The 14,040-nt window shown below is 48.9% G+C and overlaps 1 long non-coding RNA gene across 2 annotated transcripts in view; it reads right to left on the reverse strand.

The window, feature by feature from the left end:
• Positions 1-14,040, reverse strand: part of LOC127957866 (uncharacterized) — a 42,091-nt gene that overhangs the window by 13,576 nt on the left and 14,475 nt on the right. Inside the window, exon 2 of one of the 2 annotated variants that reach the window (XR_008153877.1) lies at positions 9,753-12,199. The exons of the other annotated variant lie outside the window; for it this stretch is intronic. This is a non-coding gene — a long non-coding RNA (uncharacterized LOC127957866). The remainder of the gene's footprint in view (positions 1-9,752; positions 12,200-14,040) is intronic. 2 annotated transcript variants of the gene reach the window in all.

The following is a 14,040-nucleotide window of genomic DNA, read 5'->3' on the forward strand; positions in this document are numbered from 1 at the left end:
CATAGGGACCCTAGTAACCACCCCGGGTACCCTAGCAACCACACCTTAGCAACAGAGGGGCGAGTTTTGCCACTGCAAGCACCACTCACATTTTCTTCAGGAAATGTACTTTCTAGTTCTTCTTATTATTCTTACTTCTTCCGTACGAATTTCGGCGCGTAACTAGTCCCGCAGTTTTTGTCACAGACCCGCAAAAGAGGCGTCAAATCGTGCGGCCTAATCGGGAATGGTGTGCTATGACTTTTATAAGCGATCGGGCGTACGATGTTCGTACACCGGGCGAAATATCGGGCGAAAAATCCCATAGACAATGCATTGCGGCCAACTTTGACGGCTCGTAGCTCCGAGAGAGAATTTTGCAGAAACATGTGAATCACCACATTTGGAGAGGCTATGAGGCTGTGCAAGATCATACCCCGCAATGGGGTATAAGTTGTACCCCTGGGGCGCAAGAGCCCCCCAAAGTTGCCCCATTCTATGCCAATGGTGAGGGATCGCCCATGAAACAATGTGTTTTTCCTACTGTGGGAAATTACATAGGGATTTTGTATTGAACATAACTCAGGATCACAGTGTCATAGAGACAAGGGGGTGGGCTCATTTGAATCAGGCAACCAATCAGTCTCTCAGGATCGTTATGAGGCTTTCAAGCCACGCCCTAGCAACCATATAGAGCGCCATAGCAACAAGCCCCATAGACTTCCATTGAAAAAGATCAAATGAATAACTTTGGATAGAAGTGTCATAGAAACATGAGGGTGGGCTCGTTTGCCTCGGGAAGCAAACGGCCAATCATGTATCTCATTCAAGACAACCTAGCCACGCCCTAGCAACCATTAAGAGCTACCTAGCAACCCAAAGTATAGAGAGATATCTTAACATCTGAAAGACATAGAAGCATGGGGGTTGGTTTATATTAGCAAGCTACCATTGGAGTATCATCATTGGCAGCTGCCAGGCCACTCCCTAGCAACCAAACACAGTACCCTAGCAACCGTTTTGCAAGATCTATATCTCTGCATCAGAACATTGTACAGACATGGGGGTTGGTTTATATTGGCCAGCAGCCTTTGGAGTATCACCATTGGCAGCTGCCAGGCCACTCCATAGCAACCAAACACAGTACCCTAGCAACCGTTTTGCACGACCTATATCTCTGCATCAGAACATCGTACAGACATGGCGGTTGGATTTTTTGACTCATGCTAGCACACTGGACTTCCAACATGCTAGTCATGCTAGCAGTGATTAGCTACATGCTAATAGTGATTAGCTAAGTGCTCAAATGGGCTAAGAACTCTATAATAACTACATAGTGACCATCTGTGACAACTACCAACCACCTAGTAACATCATAGCAACCACCCAGGAGACCATAGCAACTGCCTAGCAACCAGCCAAAACACCCTAGCAACCGCCTAGCAACACCTTAGCAACCACCCCAAGTACCGTAGCAACTGCCTAGCAACCACCCAGGTTACCATAGCAACCGCCCTAGCAACCACCCCGGGTACCCTAGCAACCACATAGCAACACCCTAGCAACCACCCCGATTACCCTAGCAACCACCCTGGGTACCTTAGCAACGGCCCTAGCAACCATCATGGGGACCCTAGCAACCGCCTTAGCAACCACCCCGGGTACCCTAGCAACCACATAGCAACACCCTAGCAACCACCCCGATTACCCTAGCAACCACGCTGGGTACCCTAGCAACGGCCTTAGCAACCACCCTGGGTACCTTAGCAACCATCATGGGGACCCTAGCAACCGCCTTAGCAACCACCCAGGGTACCTTAGCAACCACCATAGCAACCTCATTGCAACAACCTAGCAACAGGGCGCAGAGTTTTGCCACTGCAAGCACCACTCACATTTTCTTCAGGAAATGTACCTTCTAGTTATTATTATTATTCTTCTTACTTCTTCCGTACAAAACTTCGGCGCGTAACTCGTCCCGCAGTTTTTGTCACAGACCAACGAAACAGGCGTCAAATCGTGCGGCCTATTGAGGAGAGGTGTGCTATGACTTTTATAAGCGATCGGGCGTACGATGTTCGTACAGCGGGCGAAAAAATGGCCGAAAAACGTCCCATAGGAAATGCATTACTGAAAACTTTGACGGATTATAGCACAGAGAGGGAATTTCGTAGAAAAACGTAAATCACCACATTCGGAGAGGCTATCAGGCTGTGCGAGAACATACCTCACAGAGGGGTAAAAGTTGTACCCCTGGGGTGCTAGAGACCCCCAAATTTGCCCCATAGACATATTATGGTGAGGGATCGCCCATGAAACACTGTTTTTCCTACTATGGGAAATTACATAGGGATTTTGCATTGAACATAACTCCGTATCACAATGTAATAGAGACAAGGGGGTGGGCTCATTTGAATCAGGCAACCAATCAGACTCTCAGGATCATTATGAAGCTATCAAGCCACGCCCTAGCAACCATATAGAGCACCATAGCAACAAGCCCCATAGAATTCCATTGAAAAAGATCAAATGAATAACTTTGGATAGAAGTGTCATAGAAACATGAGGGTGGGCTCGTTTGACTCGGGCAGCAAACGGCCAATCATGTATCTCCTTCAAGACAACCTAGCCACGCCCTAGCAACCATTAAGAGCTACCTAGCAACCCAAAGTATAGAGAGATATCTTAACATCTGAAAGACATTGAAGCATGGGGGTTGGTTTATATTAGCAAGCGACCATTGGAGTATCATCATTGGCAGCTGCCAGGCCACTCCCTAGCAACCAAACACAGTACCCTAGCAACCGTTTTGCAAGATCTATATCTCCGCATCAGAACATCGTAGAGGCATGGGGGTTGGTTTATATTGGCGAGCAGCCTTTGGAGAATCACCATTGGCAGCTGCCAAGCCACTCCATAGCAACCAAATCGAGTACCCTAGCAACCGTTTTGCACGACCTATATCTCTGCATCAGAACATCGTACAGACATGGCGGTTGGATTTTTTGACTCATGCTAGCACACTGGACTTCCAACATGCTAGTCATGCTAGCAGTGATTAGCTACATGCTAATAGTGATTAGCTAAGTGCTCAAATGGGCTAAGAACTCTATAATAACTACATAGTGACCATCTGTGACAACTACCAACCACCTAGTAACATCATAACAACAACCCTGGTTACCATAGCAACTGCCTAGCAACCACCCCGGGTACCCTAGCAACCACATAGCAACACCCTAGCAACCGCCCCAATTACCCTAGCAACCACCCTGGGTACCTTAGCAACGGCCCTAGCAACCATCATGGGGACCCTAGCAACCGCCCTAGCAACCACCCCGGGTACCCTAGCAACCACATAGCAACACCCTAGCAACCACCCCAATTACCCTAGCAACCACCCTGAGTACCCTAGCAACGGCCCTAGCAACCATCATGGGGACCATAGCAACCGCCCTAGCAACCACCCCGGGTACCCTAGCAACCACATAGCAACACCCTAGCAACCGCCCCGATTACCCTAGCAACCACCCTGGGTACCCTAGCAACCGCCCTAGCAACCATCATGGGGACCCTAGCAACCGCCCTAGCAACCACCCCGGGTACCCTAGCAACCACATAGCAACACCCTAGCAACCATCCCGATTACCCTAGCAACCACCCTGGGTACCTTAGCAACGGCCCTAGCAACCATCATGGGGACCCTAGCAACCAAATAGCAACACCCTAGCAACCACCCCGGGTACCCTAGCAACCAAATAGCAACACCCTAGCAACCACCCCGATTACCCTAGCAACCATGCTGGGTACCCTAGCAACCAAATAGCAACACCCTAGCAACCACCCCGATTACCCTAGCAACCATGCTGGGTACCCTAGCAACGGCCCTAGCAACCATCATAGGGACCCTAGTAACCACCCCGGGTACCCTAGCAACCACACCTTAGCAACAGAGGGGCGAGTTTTGCCACTGCAAGCACCACTCACATTTTCTTCAGGAAATGTACTTTCTAGTTCTTCTTATTATTCTTACTTCTTCCGTACGAATTTCGGCGCGTAACTAGTCCCGCAGTTTTTGTCACAGACCCGCAAAAGAGGCGTCAAATCGTGCGGCCTAATCGGGAATGGTGTGCTATGACTTTTATAAGCGATCGGGCGTACGATGTTCGTACACCGGGCGAAATATCGGGCGAAAAATCCCATAGACAATGCATTGCGGCCAACTTTGACGGCTCGTAGCTCCGAGAGAGAATTTTGCAGAAACATGTGAATCACCACATTTGGAGAGGCTATGAGGCTGTGCAAGATCATACCCCGCAATGGGGTATAAGTTGTACCCCTGGGGCGCAAGAGCCCCCCAAAGTTGCCCCATTCTATGCCAATGGTGAGGGATCGCCCATGAAACAATGTGTTTTTCCTACTGTGGGAAATTACATAGGGATTTTGTATTGAACATAACTCAGGATCACAGTGTCATAGAGACAAGGGGGTGGGCTCATTTGAATCAGGCAACCAATCAGTCTCTCAGGATCGTTATGAGGCTTTCAAGCCACGCCCTAGCAACCATATAGAGCGCCATAGCAACAAGCCCCATAGACTTCCATTGAAAAAGATCAAATGAATAACTTTGGATAGAAGTGTCATAGAAACATGAGGGTGGGCTCGTTTGCCTCGGGAAGCAAACGGCCAATCATGTATCTCATTCAAGACAACCTAGCCACGCCCTAGCAACCATTAAGAGCTACCTAGCAACCCAAAGTATAGAGAGATATCTTAACATCTGAAAGACATAGAAGCATGGGGGTTGGTTTATATTAGCAAGCTACCATTGGAGTATCATCATTGGCAGCTGCCAGGCCACTCCCTAGCAACCAAACACAGTACCCTAGCAACCGTTTTGCAAGATCTATATCTCTGCATCAGAACATTGTACAGACATGGGGGTTGGTTTATATTGGCCAGCAGCCTTTGGAGTATCACCATTGGCAGCTGCCAGGCCACTCCATAGCAACCAAACACAGTACCGTAGCAACCGTTTTGCACGACCTATATCTCTGCATCAGAACATCGTACAGACATGGCGGTTGGATTTTTTGACTCATGCTAGCACACTGGACTTCCAACATGCTAGTCATGCTAGCAGTGATTAGCTACATGCTAATAGTGATTAGCTAAGTGCTCAAATGGGCTAAGAACTCTATAATAACTACATAGTGACCATCTGTGACAACTACCAACCACCTAGTAACATCATAGCAACCACCCAGGAGACCATAGCAACTGCCTAGCAACCAGCCAAAACACCCTAGCAACCGCCTAGCAACACCTTAGCAACCACCCCAAGTACCGTAGCAACTGCCTAGCAACCACCCAGGTTACCATAGCAACCGCCCTAGCAACCACCCCGGGTACCCTAGCAACCACATAGCAACACCCTAGCAACCACCCCGATTACCCTAGCAACCACCCTGGGTACCTTAGCAACGGCCCTAGCAACCATCATGGGGACCCTAGCAACCGCCTTAGCAACCACCCCGGGTACCCTAGCAACCACATAGCAACACCCTAGCAACCACCCCGATTACCCTAGCAACCACGCTGGGTACCCTAGCAACGGCCCTAGCAACCACCCTGGGTACCTTAGCAACCATCATGGGGACCCTAGCAACCGCCTTAGCAACCACCCAGGGTACCTTAGCAACCACCATAGCAACCTCATTGCAACAACCTAGCAACAGGGCGCAGAGTTTTGCCACTGCAAGCACCACTCACATTTTCTTCAGGAAATGTACCTTCTAGTTATTATTATTATTCTTCTTACTTCTTCCGTACAAAACTTCGGCGCGTAACTCGTCCCGCAGTTTTTGTCACAGACCAACGAAACAGGCGTCAAATCGTGCGGCCTATTGAGGAGAGGTGTGCTATGACTTTTATAAGCGATCGGGCGTACGATGTTCGTACAGCGGGCGAAAAAATGGCCGAAAAACGTCCCATAGGAAATGCATTACTGAAAACTTTGACGGATTATAGCACAGAGAGGGAATTTCGTAGAAAAACGTAAATCACCACATTCGGAGAGGCTATCAGGCTGTGCGAGAACATACCTCACAGAGGGGTAAAAGTTGTACCCCTGGGGTGCTAGAGACCCCCAAATTTGCCCCATAGACATATTATGGTGAGGGATCGCCCATGAAACACTGTTTTTCCTACTATGGGAAATTACATAGGGATTTTGCATTGAACATAACTCCGTATCACAATGTAATAGAGACAAGGGGGTGGGCTCATTTGAATCAGGCAACCAATCAGACTCTCAGGATCATTATGAAGCTATCAAGCCACGCCCTAGCAACCATATAGAGCACCATAGCAACAAGCCCCATAGAATTCCATTGAAAAAGATCAAATGAATAACTTTGGATAGAAGTGTCATAGAAACATGAGGGTGGGCTCGTTTGACTCGGGCAGCAAACGGCCAATCATGTATCTCCTTCAAGACAACCTAGCCACGCCCTAGCAACCATTAAGAGCTACCTAGCAACCCAAAGTATAGAGAGATATCTTAACATCTGAAAGACATTGAAGCATGGGGGTTGGTTTATATTAGCAAGCGACCATTGGAGTATCATCATTGGCAGCTGCCAGGCCACTCCCTAGCAACCAAACACAGTACCCTAGCAACCGTTTTGCAAGATCTATATCTCCGCATCAGAACATCGTAGAGGCATGGGGGTTGGTTTATATTGGCGAGCAGCCTTTGGAGAATCACCATTGGCAGCTGCCAAGCCACTCCATAGCAACCAAATCGAGTACCCTAGCAACCGTTTTGCACGACCTATATCTCTGCATCAGAACATCGTACAGACATGGCGGTTGGATTTTTTGACTCATGCTAGCACACTGGACTTCCAACATGCTAGTCATGCTAGCAGTGATTAGCTACATGCTAATAGTGATTAGCTAAGTGCTCAAATGGGCTAAGAACTCTATAATAACTACATAGTGACCATCTGTGACAACTACCAACCACCTAGTAACATCATAACAACAACCCTGGTTACCATAGCAACTGCCTAGCAACCACCCCGGGTACCCTAGCAACCACATAGCAACACCCTAGCAACCGCCCCAATTACCCTAGCAACCACCCTGGGTACCTTAGCAACGGCCCTAGCAACCATCATGGGGACCCTAGCAACCGCCCTAGCAACCACCCCGGGTACCCTAGCAACCACATAGCAACACCCTAGCAACCACCCCAATTACCCTAGCAACCACCCTGAGTACCCTAGCAACGGCCCTAGCAACCATCATGGGGACCATAGCAACCGCCCTAGCAACCACCCCGGGTACCCTAGCAACCACATAGCAACACCCTAGCAACCGCCCCGATTACCCTAGCAACCACCCTGGGTACCCTAGCAACCGCCCTAGCAACCATCATGGGGACCCTAGCAACCGCCCTAGCAACCACCCCGGGTACCCTAGCAACCACATAGCAACACCCTAGCAACCATCCCGATTACCCTAGCAACCACCCTGGGTACCTTAGCAACGGCCCTAGCAACCATCATGGGGACCCTAGCAACCGCCCTAGCAACCACCCCATGTACCCTAGCAACCTCATTGCAACACCCTAGCAACAGAGGGGCGAGTTTTGCCACTGCAAGCACCACTCACATTTTCTTCAGGAAATGTACCTTCTAGTTATTATTATTATACTAGATCCGTACAAATTTCGGCGCGTAACTAGTCCCGCAGTTTTTGTCACAGACCAACGAAACAGGCGTCAAATCGTGCGGCCTAATCGGGAATGGTGTGCTATGACTTTTATAAGCGATCGGGCGTACGATGTTCGTACACCGGGCGAAAAAACGGGCGAAAAATCGCATAGACAATGCATTGCGGCCAACTTTGACGGATCGTAGCTCCGAGAGAGAATTTCGCAGAAACACGTGAATCTCCACATTTGGAGAGGCTATCAGGCTGTGCGAGAACATACCCCGCAGTGGGGTATAAGTTGTACCCCTGGGGCGCAAGAGCCCCCCAAAATTGGCCCTAATACAAAGTATAGGGAGGACTTTTCCTGCTATGGGACATTACATAGGGATTTTGTATTGAACATAACTCTGGATCACAGTGTCATAGAGACAAGGGGGTGGGCTCATTTGAATCAGGCAACCAATCAGTCTCTCAGGATCACTGTGAATCTATCAAGCCACGCCCTAGCAACCATATAGAGCACCATAGCAACAAGCCCCATAGACTTCCATTGAAAAAGATAAAATGAATAACTTTGGATAGAAGTGTCATAGAAACATGAGGGTGGGCTCGTTTGACTCGGGGCAGCAAACGGCCAATCATGTATCTCCTTCAAGACAACCTAGCCACGCCCTAGCAACCATTAAGAGCTACCTAGCAACCCAAAGTATAGAGAGATATCTTAACATCTGAAAGACATAGAAGCATGGGGGTTGGTTTATATTAGCAAGCGACCATTGGAGTATCATCATTGGCAGCTGCCAGGCCACTCCCTAGCAACCAAACACAGTACCCTAGCAACCGTTTTGCAAGATCTATATCTCTGCATCAGAACATCGTAGAGGCATGGGGGTTGGTTTATATTGGCGAGCAGCCTTTGGAGTATCACCATTGGCAGCTGCCAAGCCACTCCATAGCAACCAAACGGAGTACCCTAGCAACCGTTTTGCACGACCTATATCTCTGCATCAGAACATCGCACAGACATGGCGGTTGGATTTTTTGACTCATGCTAGCACACTGGACTTCCAACATGCTAGTCATGCTAGCAGTGATTAGCTACATGCTAATAGTGATTAGCTAAGTGCTCAAATGGGCTAAGAACTCTATAATAACTACATAGTGACCATCTGTGACAACTACCAACCACCTAGTAACATCATAGCAACCACCCAGGAGACCATAGCAACTGCCTAGCAACCACCCCGGGTACCCTAGCAACCGCCTAGCAACACCTTAGCAACCACCCCAAGTACCGTAGCAACTGCCTAGCAACCACCCAGGTTACCATAGCAACCGCCCTAGCAACCACCTCGGGTACCCTAGCAACCACATAGCAACACCCTAGCAACCGCCCCAATCACCCTAGCAACCACCCTGGGTACCTTAGCAACGGCCCTAGCAACCATCATGGGGACCCTAGCAACCGCCCTAGCAACCACCCCGGGTACCCTAGCAACCACATAGCAACACCCTAGCAACCGCCCCAATTACCCTAGCAACCACCCTGGGTACCTTAGCAACGGCCCTAGCAACCATCATGGGGACCCTAGCAACCACCCCGGGTACCCTAGCAACCACATAGCAACACCCTAGCAACCACCCCGATTACCCTAGCAACCACCCTGAGTACCCTAGCAACGGCCCTAGCAACCATCATGGGGACCCTAGCAACCGCCCTAGCAACCACCCCAGGAACCCTAGCAACCACCGTGGGTACCCTAGCAACCACATAGCAACACCCTAGCAACAACCCCAATTACCCTAGCAACCACCCTGAGTACCCTAGCAACGGCCCTAGCAACCATCCTGGGGACCCTAGCAACCACCCAGATTACCCTAGCAACCACCGAGGGTACCTTAGGAACCATCATGGGGACCCTAGCAACCGCCCTAGCAACCACCCAGGGTACCTTAGCAACCACTGTAGCAACCTCATTGCAACAGCCTAGCAACAGAGGGGCGAGTTTTGCCACTGCAAGCACCACTCACATTTTCTTCAGGAAATGTACCTTCTAGTTAGTGGTGCTTGCCGGAGGCAAGGCAACACTATTACTATCTCACATACTTATTATTAGTGGTGCTTGCCGGAGGCAAAGCATCACTATTATTATCTCACATACTTATTATTATTATTCTTACTTCTTCCGTACGATTTTCGGCGCGTAACTAGTCCCGCAGTTTTCGTCACAGACCAACGAAACAGGCGTCAAATCGTGCGGCCTATACGGGAATGGTGTGCTATGACTTTTATAAGCGATCGGGCGTACGATGTTCGTACACCGGGCGAAAAAACGGGCGAAAAATCGCATAGAGAATGCATTGCGGCCAACTTTGACGGATCGTAGCTCCGAGAGGGAATTTCGCAGAAACACGTGAATCTCCACATTTGAAGAGGCTATCAGGCTGTGCGAGAACATACCCCGCAGTGGGGTATAAGTTGTACCCCTGGGGCGCGAGAGCCCCCCAAAAATGACCCTAATACAAAGTATAGGCAGGGCTTATCCTGCTATGGGACATTACATAGGGATTTTGTATTGAACATAACTCTGGATCACAGTGTCATAGAGACAAGGGGGTGGGCTCATTTGAATCAGGCAACCAATCAGCTCTCTCTGGATCACTGTGAATCTATCAAGCCACGCCCTAGCAACCATAGAGAGCGCCATAGCAACAAGCCCCATAGACTTCCATTGAAAAAGATCAAATGAATAACTTTGGATAGAAGTGTCATAGAAACATGAGGGTGGGCTCGTTTGACTCGGGCAGCAAACGGCCAATCATGTATCTCCTTCAAGACAACCTAGCCACGCCCTAGCAACCATTAAGAGCTACCTAGCAACCAAAATCCAAAGATAGATATCTTAACATCTGAAAGACATAGAAGCATGGGGGTTGGTTTATATTAGCAAGCAACCAATGGAGTATCATCATTGGCAGCTGCCAGGCCACTCCCTAGCAACCAAACACAGTACCCTAGCAACCGTTTTGCAAGATCTATATCTCTGCATCAGAACATCGTAGAGGCATGGGGGTTGGTTTATATTGACGAGCAGCCTTTGTAGTATCACCATTGGCAGTTGCCAAGCCACTCCATAGCAACCAAATGGAGTACCCTAGCAACCGTTTTGCACGACCTATATCTCTGCATCAGAACATCGTACAGACATGGCGGTTGGATTTTTTGACTCATGCTAGCACACTGGACTTCCAACATGCTAGTCATGCTAGCAGTGATTAGCTACATGCTAATAGTGATTAGCTAAGTGCTCAAATGGGCTAAGAACTCTATAATAACTACATAGTGACCATCTGTGACAACTACCAACCACCTAGTAACATCATAGCAACCACCCAGGAGACCATAGCAACTGCCTAGCAACCAGCCAAAACACCCTAGCAACCGCCTAGCAACACCTTAGCAACCCCCCCAAGTACCGTAGCAACTGCCTAGCAACCACCCAGGTTACCCTAGCAACCGCCCTAGCAACCACCCCGGGTACCCTAGCAACCACATAGCAACACCCTAGCAACCGCCCCGATTACCCTAGCAACCACCCTGGGTACCTTAGCAACGGCCCTAGCAACCATCATGGGGACCCTAGCAACCGCCCTAGCAACCACCCCGGGTACCCTAGCAACCGCATAGCAACACCCTAGCAACCACCCCGATTACCCTAGCAACCACCCTGGGTACCTAAGCAACGGCCCTAGCAACCATCATGGGGACCCTAGCAACCGCCCTAGCAACCACCCCGGGTACCCTAGCAACCACATAGCAACACCCTAGCAACCGCCCCAATCACCCTAGCAACCACCCTGGGTAGCCTAGCAACCGCCCTAGCAACCATCATGGGGACCCTAGCAACCGCCCTAGCAACCACCCCGGGTACCCTAGCAACCACATAGCAACACCCTAGCAACCATCCCGATTACCCTAGCAACCACCCTGGGTACCTTAGCAACGGCCCTAGCAACCATCATGGGGACCCTAGCAACCACCCTAGCAACCACCCCATGTACCCTAGCAACCTCATTGCAACACCCTAGCAACAGAGGGGCGAGTTTTGCCACTGCAAGCACCACTCACATTTTCTTCAGGAAATGTACCTTCTAGTGTTACTATTACTATCCGCCTTGACACAATTTCGGCACGCTACTCCTCCCGCATTTTTTGTCGCAGACCCATGAATGAGATGTCAAAACGTGCGGCTTATTGAGGAGAGGTGTGCTATGACTTTTCTAAACAATCGGACTTACGATAATCGTACAGTGGGCGAAGAAAATGTGTGAAAATATCCCATAGACTTAACATTGGAAAAACTATCTGACATCATATCTTTGGATCAGAAAGTCATAGAGGCTTGCCAGAGGGCTCTTTTGAATCGGCCTATCAAGCAGTCCATAAGTAGTGACATAACAACTTCATAGCCACGCCATAGCAACCAATTTTAGCACCCTAGCAACTGTTTAACAACATTTAAAAGCTATATATCATCAAAATAACCATATAGAAACACTGTTTTGGGCTTTTTGGAGTCAGGCTGGTAAATCATCTTTAAATATCAATATATGAACTATATAGGCACACCATAGCAACCATATAGAGCGCCCTAGCAACCATATAGCAATATAAAGAACTTATATCACGGCTCCACAATATCAAACAGGCATCATGGGTGGCTACAGGGCGCAGAGATTTGCCACTGCAAGCACCACTCACATTTTCTTCAGGAAATGTACCTTCTAGTTAGTGGTGCTTGCCGGAGGCAAGGCATCACTATTACTATCTCACATACTTATTATTATTATTATTATTATACTAGATCCGTACAAATTTCGGCGCGTAACTAGTCCCGCAGTTTTCATCACAGACCAACGAAACAGGCGTCAAATCGTGCGGCCTAATCGGGAATGGTGTGCTATGACTTTTATAAGCGATCGGGCGTACGATGTTCGTACACCGGGCGAAAAAACGGGCGAAAAATCGCATAGAGAATGCATTGCGGCCAACTTTGACGGATCATAGCTCCGAGAGGGAATTTCGCAGAAACACGTGAATCTCCACATTTGAAGAGGCTATCAGGCTGTGCGAGAACATACCCCGCAGTGGGGTATAAGTTGTACCCCTGGGGCGCGAGAGCCCCCCAAAAATGGCCCTAATACAAAGTATAGGGAGGACTTTTCCTGCTATGGGACATTACATAGGGATTTTGTATTGAACATAACTCTGGATCACAATGTCATAGAGACAAGGGGGTGGGCTCATTTGAATCAGGCAACCAATCAGTCTCTCAGGATCACTGTGAATCTATCAAGCCACGCCCTAGCAACCATATAGAGCGCCATAGCAACAAGCCCCATAGACTTCCATTGAAAAAGATCAAATGAATAACTTTGGATAGAAGTGTCATAGAAACATGAGGGTGGGCTCGTTTGACTCGGGCAGCAAACGGCCAATCATGTATCTCCTTCATGACAACCTAGCCACGCCCTAGCAACCATTAAGAGCTACCTAGCAACCCAAAGTATAGAGAGATATCTTAACATCTGAAAGACATAGAAGCATGGGGGTTGGTTTATATTATCAAGCGACCATTGGAGTATCATCATTGACAGCTGCCAGGCCACTCCCTAGCAACCAAACACAGTACCCTAGCAACCGTTTTGCAAGAACTATATCTCTGCATCAGAACATCGTAGAGGCATGGGGGTTGGTTTGTATTGGCGAGCAGCTTTTGTAGTATCACCATTGGCAGTTGCCCATCCACTCCATAGCAACCAAATGGAGTACCCTAGCAACCGTTTTGCACGACCTATATCTCTGCATCAGAACATCGTACAGACATGGCGGTTGGATTTTTTGACTCATGCTAGCACACTGGACTTCCAACATGCTAGTCATGCTAGCAGTGATTAGCTACATGCTAATAGTGATTAGCTAAGTGCTCAAATGGGCTAAGAACTCTATAATAACTACATAGTGACCATCTGTGACAACTACCAACCACCTAGTAACATCATAGCAACTACCCAGGAGACCATAGCAACTGCCTAGCAACCAGCCAAAACACCCTAGCAACCGCCTAGCAACACCTTAGCAACCACCCCAAGTACCGTAGCAACTGCCTAGCAACCACCCAGGTTACCATAGCAACCGCCCTAGCAACCACCCCGGGTACCCTAGCAACCACATAGCAACACCCTAGCAACCGCCCCAATTACCCTAGCAACCACCCTGGGTACCCTAGCAACGGCCCTAGCAACCATCATGGGGACCCTAGCAACCGCCCTAGCAAC

Source organism: Carassius gibelio, chromosome B5 (assembly GCF_023724105.1).
Source record: "Carassius gibelio isolate Cgi1373 ecotype wild population from Czech Republic chromosome B5, carGib1.2-hapl.c, whole genome shotgun sequence".
Taxonomy (NCBI): Eukaryota; Metazoa; Chordata; class Actinopteri; order Cypriniformes; family Cyprinidae; genus Carassius; species Carassius gibelio.